Genomic DNA, 22,965 nt, shown 5'->3' with positions numbered 1-22,965 from the left:
CATATATCGACTGGAAAAACTCAGTCAAGCTGTTTCCACAACAATTACTAAACTTAATTTAGTTAAGGTCAGTTAATTTATTTACATAATTCCAAACAACAACACCAACTGCCTCAAGGTGCTTTATATTAACAGGTAAAAACACTTTGTGAGTGGGATAGAAAAACTCCCTTTTAACAGGAAGAAATGTCTGGCAGATCCAGAATCTGTGGGTGAAGGGAGGGAGACGGGACGGGTTTGTTACTAACTAAGGATTAAATGCAAAGGGGTGTATAAATACAAAGAGTGAAAAGACTTTATGCTTACGAAAGAAAATAACAAAGATGTGAAAAGAAGAAGGAAATGATCACTACTTGGGATTCTCAGTTCTGGAACCACAACCAGAGCAAAAAAGTCCAGAGCAAAGGATCCACAGACCCACACAGTGTTGCATACGGCTGAAACTGAAACTGCAGATGCACAGATGGAACATGGTGCAGTATGTGGATGATTTCAACAATGAATTAGCCTAAAAAAAATGTTCCACAGCATCCGCTCTTATGTATAACCATTACACTACACCTACTGTATAGCACACTCAATTGTTAAAGCAATAACAATGAAGTAGAAATAGAAATGCAAGCTATATTGAAATGTTTGTTTTGCTTTAAATTAAATTCAGTCTCTCCTTATTTTCATTTCCATTTTCTCAGACTCTGAAGTCTGTGTGCATTCTTTGTTCTTCCATTTACATTTAGGGAAACGTGTACATTTGTGTGCACCCTTATACATATAAGTATATATACATATATATATGTATTTATATGTGCATGTGTAAGTACATAATCCTTGAGGAATTATTGTTTTTTACATGATATCCTTTCTTAACCCCGGTGTTCAACCTGCAATAAACATATTTTGACACAAGCAAAGTCTTTGCAGGAAGCAGATAAAAAAAGAAAGTTTCACATTAAACTGTGACATTTAAATCCTTCTGGAAACCTAGATGAGATTTCATGGACAATAAAACCACCATTTCAGCGCAAAATTTATGAACTCTCAAAGAATATTAGCCCTAAATTGAATAAAGCGCTTTAATGACATACAGAGAAATTGAGTGAGAGTGGTCCAGAGTTTGGTCGTTTTGTAGTTTCAAGATAAGCCCTCAGAGTGTCTGAGAGAGAGAGCGCTTCCTTATCTTCCGTGTCTTTATTCATACACTGCTGTATATTCACAGGACTTCACAGAGACAAGCTGAGACTGCAGAGAGAAATGGGTCACTTTGAAACGGCACTAGTGAGACAGGGGGAAGAAACTGAGGAGGTCAAGAGAATATATGGCGATGATTGTTCTTCTCTTTTATTTTAATATTCATTGACTTTATTGTCATGACTCTTCATTATAAAATGTGCTTCCAAAGATATGATACATGATCAAATATTCATGTGAAATTATGTACAAATGCATGTTTGTACATAAAGGATAAGCGGAAGCGAATGGATGGAAATGGATGGATGCATGTTTTCCAAAGGAAGGGCATAGCACAGAACTTTTTAGAGCTTCTTTCTGTCAGTGATTTGTAATGGAAGGAGTAAAAGCCTCTAGCTCAGCAAACCACTGTAGACGGCTGGACTTCTGAACAGTGAATGACAGAGAAAATCCACGAGGAATCTTCCTCAGCTGAGGCAGAGCAATGAGTGGTGATAATAGTAATAATAATAATAACTGAGATGATTAATCAGAGCGCTTCAAGGCTGCAAGCAACAGCGAGGATTTAGGACATCAGTCATTCTCGATGACCTGAACACTAGCTAACCGAGTCCCTTCCGCATATGACGCTGTTGCTCCTTTGCTCGAACAATAAAACCCACACAGATCTGTAGATAGGCAGATATCATGCACAGCGCTTTCATGTTGAAGATAAATATACATGCAGATATGTGTGCTTGCATGATGTAAAGAGGTATAGGGTAAAGAGTGAATAAGAGTCTTTGTTATTATTATTATTCTTATCCACCTCGATGCATCTTATAATTTTATTTGCAAAGCCTTTCATTATAAAACTTGAAGTGTTAAAACAGAGATTGTGAAAAATGTAAAAAACAACCAAACAAGAAGAACGTTAAAATTGAAATCAGGAGTAGAAACGTCAGTCAGTGAGGATTAAAAAACTGCACACAAACATTTGCTTGAACTTTGTGGACAGACTAAAAGACAGCATCTGGAAATGTTTTATGGTTAATGGTTTTATTGAGCTGTGTTGTAAATGGATGCAGACACTTGTTTTTCTGTTTGTGCTTTAGTTTTCAAATTCTATTCATGTGAAGCTTTTACCGATTCAGCGTTGAGGGCCTGTTATGGTCGAAGCTGTCTGGTCTCTGAATGATAGGCTGTGAATGAGTCATTTGCAAACATCTCATCAGTATACTATTCTTATCGCCTTGAAAACAAAGACAAACAGGCAAACTTCTAGAACCAGGAGTTTCTTCCCTTTGCAAAATCGTTTTGCAGGCACATTCCCAGTTTATCACATACTGACACCCAGTCACTGATCCCCTCTCATCACATTTTAACAAATTTCTACTAATTTTCCCTTTAGTGTTGATTTCTAACATGATGAAGCTCAAACACAGACAAAAGTTCAATTTAAAGAATCAGTGACAAGTCAAGTTAAATCAATCAATCAGCAATATTCAGTCACAAGGTAACTCAGAGTGCTTTACGAATAGATAGTGGCATTTGAAACATCATTATACACAACATGAAAACGCAATCCTAAAAATATAACAGCAACAATTAGAAATATGTTGTTCTTCATCTTCTCAGATATATATGTATACGGTATCTGTCATGCTAATGTTTACCGCAGATGTGATTGTCACTGCAAACCCAGGTCGTCCATGATAGAAGCTTTGTGAAAACATTGTCAAAATAGTGGTAAAACTGTGGGAGGATGCAGTCCTCTGTAGACAACTGTTTTACACTGATCTGTAATGACTAATCTTTAGACCATATGTGAACATGGGGAACCGCACTCTAGAAATGAATACAAACAAAAGCTTAAGAGGAGGCTGCAGAAATGGTTTACTGATAAGCCACTTCAAATAATAAAGATTCAAGTAAACAAAGCGGCGGTTATAGCTGGTGTTCAGGAAGTTTGTTGCAGAGGTGAGAACTAGAAAAACTAAAGACTTGCTTCACATTGTTTTTTTTTAATTCTGGGGCCACATAGAAGACCTGTTCCTGTTGATTTGAGACTTTTGGATGTTTTGTAAAGCACAAGTAGATTTGGAACTAGGCCCAGGCCATTTGGTGCTTTGTAAATTGGTGTGTTGGAGTAAGGCGCTCAGTCTTTTTAGTGTTTGTTAAAATTCGAGAAAGTTCTGGAAAATTCTGAAAGAACTGTAGCTGTCTGACTGATATGGACAGTAGTTTTATTTTTATTGCATAAATAGACAAGACCTTGACAGTAAAAACAAAAACAACAGCATTATATTGTTGACATAATTTTGGCTAGCTTTGTGTTAGCATGTGCAAAGATAGCATGCTAACACAAAGCTAACCAAGAACCCAGAGTGATGTTGAAGCTAAGTGTGGCCTTAGCTTTACAACCTGATATTCAACAGGTAACAAAAGCAGCGATGAGCAGTCAGTGGTGTTGCCTCGGTTTCTATCTGCTCATGTCTCTAAAGTAGAATCACTGTTGTGATCGCTTTGAAGTCTCTTTGAGCTGGTTTTCATTTTTACCTTGTGTGTTTGCTTTTGTGTTCATACCTAGTTACTAAGAGAAAGATGGGTAGCCTAAGGTTTATATTGTTAGTTAATGGCTATGTGACAACACTTTTCAGGTCTTTGAGAAAAATGAGAAAGTAATTTTATGAGCAGTGTAATTAATTATCCTAATGTCCCTTAAATCTATATATCTATGTATCTGTCTAGCTCATTGTTACATTTACATATCATTCTGTTGTTAAATGTTTAAAAACATCCATTTTTGTCATCTGAATATATACAGTGGTATAATGCAGATATTAAGAATAGCAAGGGAAACTGAGCACCTTTGATATCGGCCTGTAGTTGTTTATTAGTGAGGCATCTATATTAAGCCTTCTTAAGAATTTGATTTCTGCTGTTTAGAACCTCTTGGGAAAATGCCTGACCGGAGAGAGCTATTAATTATGTGAAGCACATCTGCTGCTATGAAGGTGAAAACAGCAAAGTATCCAAGCAGCAAACAGTGGATCTCATGTGTTGAACAATTCCTGTTAAAGCTGCACAGTCTAGTGGTTGAAATTTGTCAGACTGGTAACAGTATCTGAAGGCTCAGGGCTTTCATGTTATTATGATTACCAATGATTTCCCTTATTTTCTTGACTTTTTGGGAAAAGGATGAAAATCATTTCATGAGTTACTGGATAACGATAACAGTTTGCGGGCAGAGTGATGCAGGGGGATTTGTCAGTCTGTTGTTGACAGGCAATATTGTGTTCACATTATCACTGCTTTTATTAACAATCTCAGAGAAAAAAAAATATCTGTCTTGCCTGTTTTTGTTCAAGAGTAAAAATACAAAGTCTCTTTTTATAAATGTCATAGTCAACCTGTTTTTTTTTTTTTGTCTGCACACTTTTGCAATTTTACCACTGTGACATCCCTCCATGATGGTTTTTGCTTCTTATTAGAAATATTGTATCTTCACAGGACCAGTGGCATCAATAGCATTAGCAACATTAAGATTAAAGGGCTCAACATGGCCTCGTAGGATTTGTAGACAGAGGTGGTGTGTGTATTTTCATTAATAAAGTACTTTCTTAATACACCAGTTTTGATTCTTTTGCAGAGATTGCTGTTTTAAATAAGACAGTAATGGTCAGAGGGAACACCCCCAGGCTGTGCACGCTTTTGGAAATAACTACATCTAGGATATGTCCCTTGTTATGTGATGAACACAAAGGTTCTTTGTCATTGCCATTATTGTGTTTATCAGTGTATATATTTAAATAGCCACTAATAATATTGTTAAAGTCAACCCACAGGTGATAGTAGTTCAGTGCATTCTTCAAAGAAGCTTGTTTTGTATTTTGATGGACAAGAACTGAAATCCTGTCTTAGATTTAGGACATATGTAAGGAGCTACAAACTTGTGACAGCTACAGAAGCATCATCAGGTTAATACAAATATAGCAGCATTGGAAATGTAGTTAAAAAGATTTAGGACAAAGGTTAATTTAAAAAAATTAATAAAATTAAAAATAGTAAAAGTACAAGCTCAGGATCTGTGAGGTACAATACCTGGAGGTGCCTGATTGTGATGTCGTACAAGACAATTCAGTTCACTAAAAACTGTAAAAGAGTATCTGAGATTGCAACACAAACAACATGAAGATTATAATTAATATACTGGTACCAATTAAAATATGTGATACCCTATGAAATGCTCAGCTAAGATCCAGCAGAATTAAAAAACAAACAGCCCAGAATCAGCTGATACGATCGCTTCAGGCCAATCAAGAGTGTTCTAATCAGGGGCACAAGGTGATGTATCGCAGTGAGAGATCCATTATTATTTATTTGATAAAAATGACAACAAGATGTCTATTTAAGGTGTCATTTTTGGGATATCACCATTTTCTATAACAATGTTTCAAAGTTGTAAGTGCATGTTCAAATGTGTCAAATGTTTCAATGGGATGAACTTATTGTGCAACTTGTTTCAAAATTAAAAGCTCTTGAATCTTCCTGTCAGCCTCCAAAATCCGAATAGATGATAGATTTGCTCTTAGGAGCTGTGCAACTGCCCCTGATACAGATGCATAATGCACCCAGCATAACATGGTTATACAGCTTGCAGCCATTGAGGAGTGTACACACATGTGAGTCATCTTTCTGAGATAAGTAACAGACTAAACAGATCGGCTGACCTGCCTCCTTGATATGCAGAGCTGTGCAAAACACCACAGCAACTGCAACATTTGGCCCACACTTCTTCAGAGTTAACAAGCTACAGAAGACTACTTAACCTGCGTGCTGCAGGCATTATTCACAGACACTCCTGCAGGAGTGGTTTTTTTAACAGCTGCTTGCAAACCCTTTCAAAGTATTGTGATTGAAGACTACACATATTATACGTGGTATGACCTTAGCTCCAACTGTCTGTTTTGAACGCAAAGATCTTCTTTTAAATCTGCTTTCATCCATTGTTCTCTTTTGTAAACAACATAATTATAAGAAACCTTTCAAAACTGCCGAAGCCAAGCGCTGCCGTGCTTGCACAGATTCTCCCAACCCTGTTATCTAACAATCACAACTTCATTATCTTGTTATCTGCAGATAACAAGCTCTTTCCTTGTGATCACATGTTAATTATCTTGCCACCCTGAGATAGCAAATAATGTATCTTGTTAAATTAAAAAAAAACAGTTTGTGTGTTGCGGTAGCGGGCGACTGCTCCAGAAAAAAACCCCCATAAATGCTGCTTTTAGGGTCTCAGCCCAAGCTTTAGTTACATTACGATCATTGTTACAACTCCAGCATTTATAGGTCTACACAAAACATATTTTGTATCTCTATAAATAAAAAATGGATTGCAGATACACAAAGTTTAGGTAATGATTGACAGGTATTTACTGACTGTATAAACAGCTGGTGTAAAGTGAATCAGCAGTGTCCTTATGTGCTGTAATATGTAGGTAATACCCGCATGTAGACATGTGGCAGACACATGGGAAGAAAACGCCAGACGAAACCCTGCAATTTGTTGCCATTTGTTAAAATTCTTGAAAAATATGACCACAATATATTTAAAACACATGAAAATAGAGAATTAGAACAAATTTTGAACACATTTTAGCCAAGTTTTAGCTGTCAGACAAACGGCCTCCCATTTGTCTCTAGAATACTTTGCTATATAGAGCAGCGGTCCCCACCCGCTGCGGTCCGTGAGTCATTTGGTACCGGGCCGTGAGAGTTGAGGCTCGGTTGTGAAATTTATGTTTTTCAGCATTTTTATCATTATTTTTTAATCGTTTTTATCATTAGCTCGGTTTCCCTGGGTCTATTCCCTTGTGTTATGAAGAAATTTTCTTTTTTTTTGTTACCGGTACTGGTTTTATTTTGTTGTATTTATCCGCGACACCTTAAGGGCCGGTCCATGAAAATATTGTCTGACATAAACCGGTCCTTGGCGCAAAAAACATTGGGGAGCGCTGATATAGAGGACTTCACTGTTGACTCAATGAGTGCAAGGTGACCATGTCCTGTGGCTACAAAACAAGCAAAACAAACCCAAATCATCATTCCTCCAACACCGTGTTTGACACCATGTTTCACAGTTGGTAAGAGGTGTTTGTGCCAAATTTGGTGCTATGTCTTATGACCAAACATCTTCGCTTTGTTTTGGTTTGTTCAAAGCTCGGTGGACCATAAGTCTTGGGGTTTTTCAAGATGGAACTTTGTGTGCTATCATGCTAATTTTAGTCAAGCGGCTTTCCCCAGCTAACTCTTCTAAACCAGCCTTACTCGTTCAGTTTTTTTGTGCTGTCGTGAACTTTAATATTTAACATGCTAACTAAGCTGTAGCTGTTGGGTTTTTTGCATATTCTCTGAGCATCGCAAGGTCTGACCTTTCAATGAATTTGCATTGAATTTGTGTTAACATACACCTAGTGGAAATGCTCCAGACTGTCAAAACTGCTTTTACAGAGGTGGTTATACTTGCTTTTTCACACAACACATAGCTTTTTTGCTAACTGAAGGAGTTATTCGTTTTTCCTTTTTGCTAAGCCTGGGCATAATATCATATCATATATCAGAGAAATGGTCAACATCTTAAAATATGTACTTAATGCCACACAATTCTATAATTAAGTACTAAATATTTTGACGACCCCCAAGTACCCCTGTGGATTCTTGGATGCCAGTTTGATGATTAAATTTTAATCACTAAGTTGCATTTATGTATTAGCTATATTTGCAATCATGTGCAGTTCCATAAACCTGAGCGTGCAAATAGTTACACTATATTCACACCTGTCTCGCCTCACCTACCTAGTACAGGTTTGCAGTGTCTCGTCTACAGGCTAAAAAAAGACTACATGTACTGTTCGCTTAGTTGGTGTCAGCAGACGGTAAATATCAAGCAGCACAAACAGCAGGAGCTGATGAATTAGCTTCCACACCTTTCGTCTCTGTTTGTGCTGTAACTGATAATCAGAGAGGATGTCTCTGCTCTGCTTAGTCAAAGCATCTAAAATTGTTGCATTTGTATTAATATGCGTAATGATGACAACCTTGCAAGTAATGTAGGCCATTTATTATTCTTGCACATAAAGATCTTAAAAGAAGTGAGATAATCGTGTTTTTCCCCCTTGCATTTTACCAAAATAAAAAATGATTAAACTGGAGTCATCCCTGGAGTCATTATCTCCAACACCATCTGCTCAAGTACTTTTGCAGTGTTAACAATATATTCATTTTACAGAAAGATTTACATCTGTACTTGTGGTAAATATTTTAAATAAATACTGGGCTGCGATTGAATGTTACAATTCCCGGACAGCCTTCATGATCCTGGGCTGAACTATCTGCATAACTGATTGATGAACTTGCTGAGACTCGATTAACATAACTGCAAAGCTTTGCTCTGTTTCTGTGACAAAGTCAACACAGGCCTCCACATACTTAGAAGACAGCACAGAGTTTAAGCAAGGACAGAGCCATTTCTTGTCTCCCTGCTATGCAAACAGTTCACTACAAATGACTCCTGTTGAAACACAAAGTGGGGACATGGTTGCTCTGGCTGTGAAGACAACACGCTCTCCTCCTGCCACTGCTGCCTGTCTGAAAGCCCTCCCCTTTAGACAGGCTGCTCCTCTGAGGGGCCTGTGCACAAGCTGCTGAGAATGCAACAATGAAGCAGCAGGCCCCCGGCAGCAGCAGCTAGCAGCCATTATCCAACTGCATTGTGTTATCGTTTCTGCAAAGAGACGTGTGTGTGTGTGTGTGTGCTTGGGGTAAGTTTATGCTTCTAAGTCATTACCTGTAAATAACTGTCTGTGCTTGCATGTTTGATCACTTGCAGGCCGCAGCTGACCATTGAAACAGCAGACTAGATGGCAGTTTGATCCCAAACATGTAAGTGATCTTTCAAAGCTGCCTTGCTATAGCATAAGGGCTTTATTAATTATGCTTAGATAAACTGGCAGAGGAGGTTTTGTTAAGTGACATAGTGTAAAATACAAGTACGTCCTTTCATTTTTAAAGCAGCACGAGGGAAAGAACCACAATGGTCTAATGTACTGGATGGAAATGCCTGTTTAGGCAAATTAAGACAGAGCAAAGCAACAACTTTCTCTTGTCCCTTCAGGAGGTTACAGGTGCACCCAGAGTTGTACAGGTACAAGCTCATGTTTCAACTCTCACACTGATAGTTGTCAATAACCATAATCAATTAAAAAATGATCCAGAAGATTATTTTTATAGGTAATGTGTCTTGTTCTCGACAAGAACAATAACGTATGACTGACAGTCAGTTTGCTGATGAGAAGCTATTTTGCTTTGCAGTGCAAAGTTCATAAGAGGAAGTATTTGCAGGCAATTGCTGCGCATGCTGAGTGGCACAAAAACAGACTTGCAAGGTGAATTCTCTCTAGCACACGCCCATCGAGGTCTTAACGAAACATCTGCACGCTTACAGTATGGCTACATTAATTTACTCATTTAGACTAGCAGCTTATTGCTGGCTCATCAGTCACTAATGTTTGGCATTGTATCAAGGGACATTAATTTACATGATGATAAGGCGTCAGTGTAGCCATACCACCTTGGAAACGGCATCGCCCCATTTGGAAGCTTAAGGTTGTAAAATACCATGCATGAGAGAGAACTGTGCAGCACGTAACCCAGCACATAAAACACGTTCCAATAACAAAAGAAGAAATGCTGCTTTGGAAGGAAAAGAAAAAGGCCTAAGAGTTTAATGTTTCCTTCTCTTGAGTATTTACATCCACACGCTTGGATCATATTTAGACCCAACATATGCATTTGAAGGATGCAGACTGGCACATGTGGGCTGTATTGAATATGGCGCTATTTTTATGTTCAACATGAAAATGACTGCTGTTCAAATCCATTTTTTTTTATCAAGTTCCCATTGTAACTACAGCCCAACTACTGTACACACAGTGGAATTTATAAGCTAGCATTCACGGTTTCGTTGTGCTGTACACTGTTAACCTTTGCTGTATTTTTCACAGTAAAATACCACAAAATGCCCAGTAACTTACCTGAAAACATTTCTACAGTTAATTACTGTAATTTGCTATGCATTATGGGTATATTAAGGTTATTTACAGTAACTTACTGTATTTTTTAAAATTGCGGTAGTAGTTATACCTACCGTTAACACATTAGCAGTAGTGCTACTGTATTATGTGATTTGAATGGTTCATCATACTGTTTGTGTATTTTTACTCTTTCAGTGGTTGGTTGCAATAGTGCATTACATTTTAACTCTTTCACTGCTAACCATTTCCAGATTTTCCTCCAACCTATGCCATTTGTCAGTATGATACCAGTGAAAGTATTATGGTTTTGACTTTTTAGGGGACTTGCCTGTGTGTAAGGTTCAAGAATTCTGATCATCTAATCTGCTGCATGCAGTTGTATGCACATGCACAGCTGCTGCAAATGTGTGCTTGCCACTGCGTTGCCATAGAGATCAATTCAAGTGACAGCTGCTCCTGGGGAGAGGGAAAAGAATGCAGAAAGGCCTCCTTGTAGGGAAATTTTATAAAGCAAGGTTCTCCAAATCTCTCCCAAAATTCTGTGTTTTCTTAATTGACTTCCATTCATATGTAAAGACTATAGGGTTAACTACAAATAAAAAAAGCAGAATTCACATTGTTGCATCTCCATCACTTATCTCTGATTAACCCTGAACAAGATTCACACTTCCTTTTGTTAATTTTTTAACTTGCCACTATTCTGTTGTTGGATTTCACTTAGGTTGTTGCTGCTGTCTGTTTTTGTGTAATTTTGTACTTGTGACAAGTAGTGAATAAAGTTATTTAAAAAAGACGCAGAAAGGCGAACTTTAGTCAGTGGAGAATATTGTAATAATTTGGCGGAGGCTTCTCAGTCGAGCAGTAACTGAATTGCTCATTTACTGAACGTGCAACATGTACAGAACTCTTCTGGGAACTAGTCAACCCAACTTAGTGAAACACACACTGAATGCATGCTGGCCCCGCCCACCCACCTACCTCTACCAACCACCACTCCATATCCTGACTGACATGACCTGTGATCCAGTGATTGACAGGAGAGGAAAGACTGGCCAACTTTGTTAGCTCTTCGTTAGGATATGCTCGAGAGGACAAAAGATTTTGCACCTCGTTATTGTTGGACCTCTGTGTGGAAACAGCGAACGGGACGTCATAAGGTAATGCAAAGGACTCTCCTACCTAACATACTCGTTTATTAACTTTTAAGAGCATATATATTTTTTGTGTGTGTCGGGGGGAGGGGGGGCTTAAACTCGGTGTTAGCTTGGTCGAAATAGCACATTAGCTGAATTATTCTGGAAAAAATAGGTTGTGTGTGTGTTTTTTTCTTTTCTTATTTAAATATATATTTAGATATATATTTTCCACGGGGAGGGGCGAGGAACAGAGGCGCAACACAGTCTTTGTCTTTTTCCCGCCGAGTGTGGTGCATTGTCCTCCTGCGCTTCTGTTCTATGACTATTGAGAAGCTGGCCATGCTAACAGTGGGACATTTAGCTTCAGCTCTTTGAAAGACAAGACAAAGCAGCAGGTAAAAATACACATTTAATGAGAATAAAGAAAGACAACTTTTTTTTGGGAAGTTTAGAGACTGCTAAAACAATCTTATCCAGTTTTGAGCTTGCTCATGTAGGTTAGCCTGCTTTATTTAATTTTGTGTGAGCTGCAGTACACAACATTAAAAAGTTAATATAACATTAGGTTGGTGGCGCGAGGAACTCCAACCTAAGTTTAATATTTATTATTTTTTTTAAGTGGGAAGGGGAGCATGTTTTTTTTCCTTTAATACAACGTCTTCCAGGGTCTTTTTCATAGGAAAACCATGTAACGTCTGTGTTAGGTTGGTCAAAAGAGCAATTAGTTGAATTATTCTGGAAAAGATGGGTTGTGTGTTTTTTTCTTTTATTTACTTATGTAAATATATTTTTCAAGGGTTAAATAAATGCAACATTAAATTAACAATTGTCTCTCTGTCTTTTCCCGCCCAGTGTGGTGCATTGCTGTCCTCCTGCCCTTGCTGGCCGCGCTGACAGTGTGATGTAGCCTCAGTTCTTTGAGAGACAAGACAAAACAGCAGGTAAAAAGACATATAAAGTTAGACAACATTTTTTTTGAAATTTAAAGACTGCTAAAACAATCTAACCCAGTTTTGAAGTTTCTCATGCAGGTTAGCCTGCTCTAATCTCAACTGTGGTTTATTGTTTCATAGGTTCCATTTAAAAAGCAAGACAGTGTAGTGGTCTGTAAATTAGTCGCAGTTAGTGGCAGTGCCATTGTTAAGGGGTTTAACGTCAGCTTGACAGACCCTCCAAAATTTTTCCTCCAGTGTTTCAGGGTCTGCATGGTTTAAGTTAATAACATTGATCTATAGATAGTTTTTCTTTTAACTTTTTCCCATTTTTTGATACAACCCAAGCAATGTAGATCCCTTCTTTAATAATAGAACAAACAGATAATAGATTGAGATGTTTTTCAGTCACTGTTGTGTTGTTGCCATGCTCTTTGCAAATTAAAAGTTAAGTCAAATTCACACACATGCAGCCATGTACAGGTGTAGATTTTGTGGTGTTTGTAGTTCAGAATTAAGACAATTTTGTTATCATATGAAGAAACATCAGCACACAGCTAATTAACAGGGGTTTGTCTGTTTTATATTGTATAAAAATATAATACACACAGTTTGCTGCTGTTTCTCTTATTATTTATTATACACAGTGACCAACAGGAAAAAACAGCCTAACATTTCAGCACAGGCCAAAATGCCAAAACATTAGGCAGTTTTTTCCTGTAATTGATCATAATTTTCATTACATAATAAATAATAAGAGAAATAGCAGCAAACCGTGTGGATTCTATTTTTGTACAGTGTGAGGCCTGCTGTTCAGCATTCTTGTGGAAACCTTATTTGTAAGGGTGAGCACATTGTCTTATTGGACTCTTCTCTGTTTTTAGGGAATAATTTCATGTCTGCAAGCCGCTGGATGATCAGTTTGGAGGGCAAGGTATTTTATGAGCCTGAGCAGATGCATGACTTTGGCAGCACCCTTGCTGGCTTCTTTGCGTCATACTACGTTTTCAACCTTGAGTATCAGGAGTCAGCGTCCATCACACTGGAGATGATACAGAGGTAAATACTTTACACCATTAAAGCTTACACCATTTAGGAATGAAATATATGTGATAGCTTGACTACAGTTGCAGAAACATATAGGTGATTGCTGTAATGTATGTTTTAATTTTGAAATTAAAGCAGCCTTTTTTCCGTTAAAAGGTTCTTTGTGAGGATCAATCCAGACATGGGAACAAAATGCCCTGCAAAACTTGGTACAAGCCGCAAGACAGGTCATGTCGTAAAGAGGAAGGTTACAAGCATCAGCCCTCGGATCACCACCTTCCTCCAGCGGCTCTCTGGAGGACTTCCAACTAGGTAAGAATACAGAGATGATAATATCTTTTACATAGCTGATAATTATATACAGTTAAGCCCATAATTATTCATACCCCTGCTAAATTTTGACTTAAAGTTACTTTTGTTCAACAAGCAAGTTCTTTTTTGAGCAGAAATGACACAGGTGTCTCCCCAAAGATAATAAGACGATGTACAAGAGGCATCATTGTGGAAAAAAATATTTCTCAGGTTTTATTTATATTTTAGCAGAAAGTATCATGTCCAGAATTATTCATACCCTTCTCAATAATCAATAGAAAAAAGCCTTTATTGGCTATTACGGCAATCAAACGCTTCCTATAATTGCAGACCAGCTTTTTGCATGTCTCCACAGGCATTTTTGCCCATTCATCTTTAGCAATGAGCTCCAAATCTTTCAGGTTGGAGGGTCTTCTTGCCATCACCCTGATCTTTAGCTCCCTCCACAGATTCTCAATTGGATTCAAGTCAGGACTCTGGCTAGGCCACTGCAAAACGTTAATGTTGTTGTCTGCTAACCATTTCTTCACCACGTTTGCTATATGCTTTGGGTCATTGTCGTGCTGAAATGTCCACTGGTTCCCAAGGCCAAGTTTTTCTGCAGACTGCCTGATGTTGTTGTTGAGAATCTTCATGTATTGCTCTTTTTTCATGGTGCTGTTTACTGTGATTAGGTTCCCTGGTCCATTGGCTGAAAAACACCCCCAAAGCATTAGGTTCCCACCACCATGTTTGACAGTGGGGATGGTGTTCTTTGGGTTGAAGGCTTCTCCATTTTTATGCCAAATGAAGGCAACATCATTGTGACCAAATAATTCAATTTTTGTTTCATCTGACCATAACACTGAAGACCAGAAATCTTCTTCTTTGTCCAGATGAGCATTTGCAAAGGCCAAATGAGCTTTGGCATGCCTTAGAAGTGCCTGGAGAAGTGGCGTTTTCCTTGGTCTGCATCCGTGGAACCCAACAGTGTCCGTTGGACTGTCTGCCTTGAGACATTGCTACCAGCAGAGCCCAGATTCACCAGAATGGCCTTGGTGGTGATCCTTGGATTCTTTTTCACCTCTCTCACTATTCTCCTGGCCAGCACAGGTTTCATTTTTGGCTTCCGACAACGTCCTCTGAGATTTTCCACAGTGCGGAACATCATGTATTTTTTAATAATACTTTGCACTGTAGCCACTGGAACTTGAAAACATTTGGATATGGCCTTGTAGCCCATTCCTCACTTGTGAGCAGCCACAATGCACAGCTGCAGGTCCTCACTGAGTTCCTTTGTCTTAGCCATGAATGTCCACAGACCACCTGCAGAGAGCTGCTGTTTTTCACCTGTTGAGTTGATCAAAACAGCTATTTCCAATTAATCAGGGTAATTAGGATGCTTTAGAACAGCTTTGACTATTTGGAATGGATGGAACTTTGGATTTTCCCAGAGACTGTGACAGTTTGTAAAGGGTATGAATAATTCTGGACATGATACTTTTTGCTCAAATGTAAATAAAAGCTGAGAAATATTTTTTTCCACAATGATGCGTGCTGTACATCATCTTATTATCTTTTGTGAGACGCCTGTGTCATTTCCAGTCAAAAACTAACTTGCTAGTTGAATAAAAGTAACTTTAAGTCAAAATTTGCCAGGGGTACGAATAATTATGGGCTTAACTGTACATACTGTACACACATCCATACAACAGTATGAATGATCTCAGACAGATGTGAACAAGTGAATAACCTGAGCAAACATGAATATTGATGATGTGTCTTTGACAGGTGGTGACGAAGACTACGCTGAACCCGACCATCCTGGTAACAGAAATCTAAATCCCATGTCACATTCTATTTCCTGGGACCCACTGATAATTACTACATTTTGTAAATGATTTTTGTTTTACAATTGTAATAGTTTATTTAATGTTCATGCTGGTGGGTTTGTCCTGTTTTTAGTGGAATGAAAAACTGTTTTTCTTAAAAAAAATCAGACACAGAAAGTTGAAGGACTGTGTAGTTTTCATGGACGCTTCTATTTATTTTGGTTATTGACATTGTTTTTATTCAGTTGAAAAATGTTTTTCTTGTTAAAAAAATTATCAACAATAAATGTTGGTTTAATTCACTATTCTGAGACTACTTTATTGAATTATATTGTTTTTTGTAAATGTTCTTATATTGAATATGAATGTTAATATTATTTTATATGCTGCAAAACACAATTACAGTCTAAACAAATTATACTGTATACAATTACAGTGTTATACCATAAACCACATTTGCAGTACAGTGATACTATAAAACTTAATCACGGTAAGTCTTTCTAACTGTAAACCACGTTTACAGTAAAGCTGTTATACTGTAATATATGTTTACAGTAAAGTGGTTGAACTGTAAAACATCACAACAGTAAAGATACTGTAGATCAGTAATTACAGTAACTTACTGGCAATAGTGTTGCCAGTAAGTTGCTGTAAAAATACAATAAAATGTCTAACAGTGTATGTGTATGTGAAGTCTTTCTTTGTTCAGTGTGTCACAAAAGACAATGAAGCTCCAGGTTATCAGCGTGTCACCATGATAAATCCCTGCATATACACTATAATTCACCATTAAAATGGCCTGACAGTGATTCAGATACTGTCTCTAACTTGTCAAGAATTTAGAAAATGTTCATTATTTCATCAAAAACCACAATACAAAATGAAAAAATACCCTTTTCAGACTGTCTCTGGAGTTTTGAAGCATTTTTTTTCCTTATGGCAGATTCTTGACTCTTGATACCTGTTTGGCAAGTGGTGCACAATGCCTGCAGTGACAAAGATGGAGATACAGAGTTATTCCAGGACACTGAGAATATGTAGGCCTATTATACTGTGGAGCAATAGGCCGACTGCCCCACTCATCTCTTTTCGCTGCCATTATTCTGCACTGATAAATGACTCTTGCAGCTGCCCCTGATAACAGCCTTCCCTGCCTATTCATCAGCTCTCAATTCAAGGCTTTACACTCACAGCATAGAAAGATCTACACTAGCAGAATTAGTGACTCATGGTTTGCTATCAGGGGAAAGGCTACCGCCGCATTTACTGTTCTTAACAGGGTGTCGATAAACCACCAGCTACATGTAATCAGGTGCGGATGCACTCAGATAAACCTACTCAAATCTGTTTTTGTGACTCTGTGGATATTTAGCATATAATAAATACTTAAAGATCAGCATTGCACACTTCAAATGCCTAAACTTCTGAATAGATACATGAATAGATATTGTAGAATAGATATGTAGACCTCCTAAAGCCTCACTAAGCATAAAACACAACTATATTTTTTATCTAATTTTTAAATAGTTTTGTGAGGTCACAAAACTATTTCATTTATTTCCTTAACCTGAGGGAGGCTGGGACCTGTTCCAGCTGTCTTGTGGTTAAAAGGTCAGGTACACCCTGGACAGACTGCCAACGAGGCCAACACATAAACTGATCAGCTGGTCTGTTTTTTATTCAGAGGATGTTGGAGAAAATGAGAGATCCATATAGAAATAATAACCATAGGACTACTTACTATGAGCAGAAAGGTGAACTTGTCAAGCTCTCCCTACCTTTGTGTAAAAGTCATTGTGGTCCCAATAAGATGAATCCAACTTCTCTGGCATTTTCTTTCTTGAGATTTACATTTGTGATAAATGGTGAAATATTTTTAATAGATTTACGACATCCCTTTGTTAAATATCTTGAAAACAATGCCAAACAATTCCCAAATTAAATTTCCATTGTAAGCCACCAAGATCCTACTTTGTTTTCAGGTAGGCTGGACTAATACAGTTCACTTCATTTCATTTCAGTGGTGCCAAATCACAATTGTGTGAAACTCCCTTTTCTGTCAGTGTAAAGATGTTTAACTACAGATTTAATCCGAGGAATATCGTAGTACTAGAAGAAAATAAGTACATATTCAAATACATGTCTCAGTTTGTCTACACGATAAAGACATGTTGACTTAGGAGGTAAAAAATCCTAACCCGAAGGAAAAAATCTGTCAGCAGGACTTAACTTGCAAGAAATATATGTGTAAAATTGAAAAAAAAAGGAAGTGGTAGGTAATTTGCCAAACTGTCTTGTATTTATAAACAAAGGACTTTCTTTAAAAAAAAAAAACCTATAAAAACAAAAATACACACAAAAAATTAAGAACTTTTCTGTCTTACTGTAGCAAAAGGTATAAAACTTAAGAAAATACAGTTAAAAATGTAACATTTAAGCCTTCCTTCACATTGTCTAAAGTCATGCAGTGGGTTGATTCTGGCCCCCGGGACTTATGTTTGACATTCCTGGTTGACTTGATTCTATAATCTTCATATTATGAGATTCCATCGGGGTGCGGCAGACTTGTAGAGTAATAGCTAAGCCAGCACATGGTGCCGCAGCACTTCTCTATAACAGATTTGTTAGTATTTTTCTTCAATTTGTCACCAATTTTTACAACTCACTTTTTTCAAAAGGAAAGATGCCATCCAGGCTTTAAGTAGTGCTCCCTCTCCCTTCCACACTTCAAGAAAACTCTTTAATGTAAAGAGACCTGTTGAAAGAGCAAAAGAGCTTTCTCCAAGGCATAAAACCCAGTGCTAATAAACATAAAGTGATGTATGTCATGGGGGTATTGAAGTTAGCGGGTGTGCACGTTATTTTAGCTTGGCTTTCTTCCAGAGGCATAGCCTCGAAGCAAACTCCTCGCAGGCTGACTCACTGGTAATCCAGGATAGAAGGCATGTCGGTGACAGTCTGTATCTGCGCTGTCACATCCCATCGCTCAGACAATGTATCACTCCATTCATAGCACAGCTAGACTTTGATGTGCCTGAATACACCCAGTAACACCGTCCTCTTTTAAGCTGGTAAGTGGGTGGATGTTGCTGACTCTTAATCTCTCTATCTTCTCTGTGATCTAGCACGCAAACTTGGCAGGGAAGGGCATGGATTTATGAGGCATAATTGCTGTTAATAACCTTAGGGCTTGGACGGTTTCTCTTCGACTCTGCTTATGTAAATATTATCTTAAGGCCCTCGGTAAATTAAATAGTTCTTCACACTGGTATATCCTTGTTCAGATGTGTGAAGACCTGGGAAGAAAAGCTTTGAGGAACAACAGAAAAATAGCCTCAGTTTGGAAAGAAACAAAAAGGATACCCTTTTGTTGTAGTTGGTTGGGACAATTCTAAGGCCTTAACAGCCTAAAAGACATAAATGCTTCCAGGCTAATTAACTCCAGGTAATGAATATTCACTTCATAAAGTATATTGTCTGTGGTATTTTCCTCTGCAGTGCTAACAGAAAGGAGTATCTGTGCCTTTTCACTTTGGCTTTGTGCCTACAAATTCATCTGCATGCTGCTTTTAGATCACTAACAAGATCTAAATTATGCTCTTTCCAGATTTCTAAACCAAATAGTAAAATAATGTGAATACTCTTGGTCCCCAGGGTTATGCAAATGATTTCAGTGCAAAGGGTTTTTAGTTTGTAGCCAATAGTTGGAGCCACATAGGAGTGGAGATAATAAAAAAATGCTTTACTGTTTCGATGGAATGTTTAGACGGGTCATTATTAGGTGATTTTGGGGCGTTTTCGATTGGAAAATGCAGACATGCTGTGTTGTCTGGCCAAGTGCCAGAAAAAGATCAATAGCTTCCCTGTTTCTTATTCTTACTCGAGCATCTGGGATGCATGAAGATTGAATTAATGAGCACTACATGCAACACTCTCCCCCCTGCCCACCATTGATTTGAGCTCATCAAAACCTCATTGTGAGAAAGTGTGGTTAGCCTCAAATGATCTCAACTGGCTTCACTCAATTAGGCCGAGAATAAGCCTTCCTGAGGCTGACGCCGCTTCTTGTTAAGATGACAGTGATGACAAGGGACACTGAATAAAGGATATTGATGAAAAACATGTTGATTAATATGTCAGCGGTGGGCTGGTAAATGATGAATATTTCAGTAATGTACAGTGTACTCTGGGGTTTGATTCTATTGTGAGAAAATACCCTGAATCAACAGAAATTTCTATCGTCATCAAGCCAGAAGGTGCCATATAAGATCCCAGGTTTAATTATATTCAAGGCCACTTTTTTATGCTTTGTTCAGCAAGTGCAAGCATCACATCATGCAACAACCTAAAGATACTGAAGAGCAACTAAGAAATAAAGTCACTGACATCTGTCAGTCTGAAAACGCTTACAAAGCCATTTCTAAAGCTTTGGGATGCCAGCAAACAGTGAAAGCTGTTATTTACAAATGGAACAGTGGTGAACCTTCACAAGAGTGGCTGGCCTACTAAATTACTCCAAAAGCACATCGATGACTCATCCAGGGGGTCACAAAAGAACCCCGAACAACATCTGAAGAACTGCAGCCGTCACTTGCCTCAGTTAAGGTCTGTGTTCATGATTTGACAATAACACAGAGACTGGGCAAAAAGCTCCAAGAAGAAAACCATTGCTGACCAAAACAAACACAAAGACTTATCACACGTTTACCAAAAGACTCAAGACTTTTGGGAAAACATTCGGTAGAGTGACAAGACAGAAGTTAAAATTTTTGGAAGGTTTGCATCCCAACTACCTCAGCCATAAAAAATCATCATACATGGTGGTGGTAGTGAGATGGCCTGAGGGTGCTTTGCTGCTTGAGGACCTGAGCGACTTGTCATAATTGATGGAACCACGAATTCTGCTTTTAACCCACCGTAAATGTTCCACCATCAATTCATGTCATTCACAAGGTTTGGGGTGGTCTAGTAGTCAAAGTCTGGGCTTAAAACCTATTGAAATGCTTTAGCATGACCTTAAACAGGCTGCTCATGCTGGGAGACCCTCCAATGTGGATGAATTAAAATAATTCTGCAAACAAGAGTTGGTCAAGGTCCTCCACAGCTATGTACAAGAGTCTTTGTTAGCTATCACAAACGTGTGTTACTGTTTTTTGCTTCCAAGGAACAACTAGTTATTAAGTTTTAAGCATTGTAACTTTTTCATACTGGGACAGGTAGGTTTGGATGGCTTTTTTCCCCCCTTATGAAATGAAATAATTATTTAAAACTTGTGCTGTTAGCTAACTAACTAGCGATGGCACTAGCATAGTTGTGGATATTCTCCTCATTCTGGCTGAAAATTGTTGTCTCTCCAAGATTGCTACATAGCCTGAGTATCTGTGTAGTAGTGCACTTCATTCATACCTTGTGCCTTCCTGGTCTTATTTTTGTGGCATTTAGCTGCGTATATGGCTTTTTTTGGTTTTTGTTGCAGTCCATCAGCTCTGCCTTGCTACAATGCTGGTCAACCCGAGTGTTCATATTAGTCTGAAATGTCTGTGCTCTGGATGGGCTGTCTGCCCTTGACTAATTCAGTTGAGAGTGATGAGTGATACTCAGAGTATGATGGGTCAGAATGGGTACTTTCCATCTCTATCTTGTCCCTAAAGCATCTGAATTACATTCAGATTTTGTGTGCGGTCAAATTGATTCCAAATTGCTGCTTTTAAAGTTCTTCCAAAGACTGTCTGACCTCTGGTTTGCATCAAAAGAAATGTCAGCCATTAGAGATATAGAGATCACTTCACAAGGGAAGCAGCACATGTATAAAAACACAAAGCAATTCAGAGTGCTTGGGAAAAGCACTCTCTCACCTTCTCCAGCAAGGATAGAGTCGCATTTGTCTCCAAACAAAACAATAAAACCAGCCAGCCAGTAGTTGTTAATTTCCTTTTTGCTTCAATTGACTCAATAAGCTTTTTCCCCCCCTTGGAGACAGCTGCAGCTACTCTACAGGTGAAAGCAGGAAAAAAAAGAGGGAAGGAAATAGAGAGAGGAAAAAAAGGAGATAGAGTGCCAGCGGCAGAAAAGCAATTGAGGACTTGACTTCCACAAAACCCTGGAAGAAGTTAATCTAGACTGCCGTGGGAGTTTTTCATTAGCTTGGCAATCTGTTCCTGCGGAGACGATGTAAGCGAACTTATATGTTCTAACCGTGAGCTTCGAGTCATACAAAGAATACAGAAACATTTCATGGGATTAACTGCTGGCCTAAACACCATCATGACTTTTACAAATACATTGCACCATTCTAGAGAATGATTTTGATTTTTCTTATTTCTTCTCATTTAATTCAACTTTTAGTTTTGCCTCCCCATCGCGCGGATCTTCTTTTAACACTAACACATTACACATCAAGTAAACATAAAACGTTTTTGACACTTGTCATAACCTCAGATTTCATCATACACGACAAGTCTCACCTTTAGCTAGCATCAGTGCAACCCCGAAATTAGGAATAACCCTGTTGCTGGGCCCCTTGGCACAGCACAGCAGTGACTACTAAATAGCTAAAACGCAAGCTCGTGTGTTGCTAAATGCCACATTTATAGCATCCTGTCATATGACTTAATCATACATTCATGTGCTAAACTGAATTTGTCATTAAGGGTCATGGTGTGTCAATCTTCCATTTAAAATGTCCTTTAAACCTCACTGAAAATACATTTTTGGAAGGCGTGTGAACTCTCATGATAGCAGAGCCGGTAGAGGCTCAGCGCAGAATTATAATCAGCTCTTTCTAACAGAAAAGTCACCCGGCACCATCGCATTCTCCTGATCCTTGGCAACTTTTAATTAGTGTTTGTCCTTCAAGCCTGTGCTCCTCACAGCTATTAAGGCCCTTAAGCCCTTTGCAAATTAATTATAAAAGACTAGGCAATCATAGTAAGTCAATTTGGCCCTGGGCTCTGGGCCTGGTCTTTGACACAACTCCACTGGGTCCAGTATATAATAATGATAAATATAATAATAATACCATAGCAGATGTTACTCATACATCTAATTATTTAGCGATTTCATGATAAATAATGGTGGGAATATTATGGGATTGTTCTGGTCAATAAATCCTATTAAATAAACTATAACCAGCTAATTCATCCGATTAAGTATAGCATGTGTAGCCTCATTTAACAGGTTCTTTTTATTACTATGAAACATGGTTGTTTGTTTTGCATCAAATGCACATACTTGTCTTTTACTGGTATAAATATATGCACAACAAATGTGTATTTATCCACAACTGTGTGGCTAATCGGGACTGCCACTGACTTATTTTTAGGATTAAGTACTTGTGGTCCATGAATGTGTTTAATAGCAACGTCGGTGTAAAACAGTGTGCTGGTGACACTTGAAGAGAACTCATGTCGCAGCATAAATAAGTAGGAATATTCTGCTGGGGCCCAAAATACAGACAGTTCATCCA

The 22,965-nt window shown here is 38.2% G+C and overlaps 1 long non-coding RNA gene across 1 annotated transcript; it reads left to right on the top strand.

The window, feature by feature from the left end:
- Positions 1-10,206: 10,206 nt before the first annotated feature.
- On the top strand, positions 10,207-15,805 carry LOC109204379 (uncharacterized). The gene is made up of 5 exons (XR_002063888.1): positions 10,207-11,419; positions 12,251-12,339; positions 13,215-13,389; positions 13,534-13,689; positions 15,460-15,805. It is a non-coding gene; the product is annotated as an uncharacterized LOC109204379 (long non-coding RNA).
- The last annotated feature ends 7,160 nt before the right edge of the window (positions 15,806-22,965 follow it).

This window comes from Oreochromis niloticus, linkage group LG12, assembly GCF_001858045.2.
Source record: "Oreochromis niloticus isolate F11D_XX linkage group LG12, O_niloticus_UMD_NMBU, whole genome shotgun sequence".
In the NCBI taxonomy this organism is placed as follows: Eukaryota; Metazoa; Chordata; class Actinopteri; order Cichliformes; family Cichlidae; genus Oreochromis; species Oreochromis niloticus.
Note: the sequence above shows the minus strand (reverse complement) of the source record. Positions and strands in the feature narration are given on the sequence as shown.